This window comes from Neopelma chrysocephalum, unplaced genomic scaffold (genome assembly GCF_003984885.1).
Source record: "Neopelma chrysocephalum unplaced genomic scaffold, ASM398488v2 Primary Assembly neopelma1_180, whole genome shotgun sequence".
Taxonomy (NCBI): Eukaryota; Metazoa; Chordata; class Aves; order Passeriformes; family Pipridae; genus Neopelma; species Neopelma chrysocephalum.
In genome coordinates, this window is record NW_020897842.1 from 61,898 (window position 1) to 62,574 (window position 677).

Here is a 677-nt window from a genome sequence, read left to right on the forward strand (position 1 = left end):
GAGCTGCAAAAAAATCGAGGGGTGGAATAAAGATTGGTGGATCAGAAGAAAAGTTCCATTAATATGGCTTGGGGGAAACTGAGGCATAAAACAACCTGAGCTGCAAAAAAATCAAGAGGTGAAATAAAGATTGGTGGATCAGAAGCAAAGTTCTACCAATATGGTTCAGGGAAACTGAGGCACAAACAACCCGAGCTGCAAAAATCAACAAGCAGAGCACGGATTTTAAATTTTTTTTCAGCATCTTCGGGCAGAAATGGAGTTTAGGAGAGAGAACAAAGTAAGAAGGGCAGTTACCCAGCAGCTCAAGAGTTAACAGCACATCACCCCTCCCCCAGCCAGCTCACATTCCATCAAAACTACGTGGCAGACTTTATTTGTTAATAATATTTAACTTTCTTTGGCGCCTTCTCATACTTAAGCCTCTTTTTTTTTTTCAGGTTAGTTGTAGACAAGCCATGAATTTGTAAAAGTGCACTTGATGACACATTAATAGGACAATCTGTCATAGCCCAGCTAAACAGCCTGACAGCTCCACACACCACGGCGGGGCAGGGACAGCCAGGGCTGGGCTGGGCTTGGCTGGGCTGGGCTTGGCTGGGCTCTGCCTAAAGCCCCTTCCCCAGCCCGGCAGCAGCTCCTGGGACTGGGGGGGAAATCAATCCCAACTAATCCAA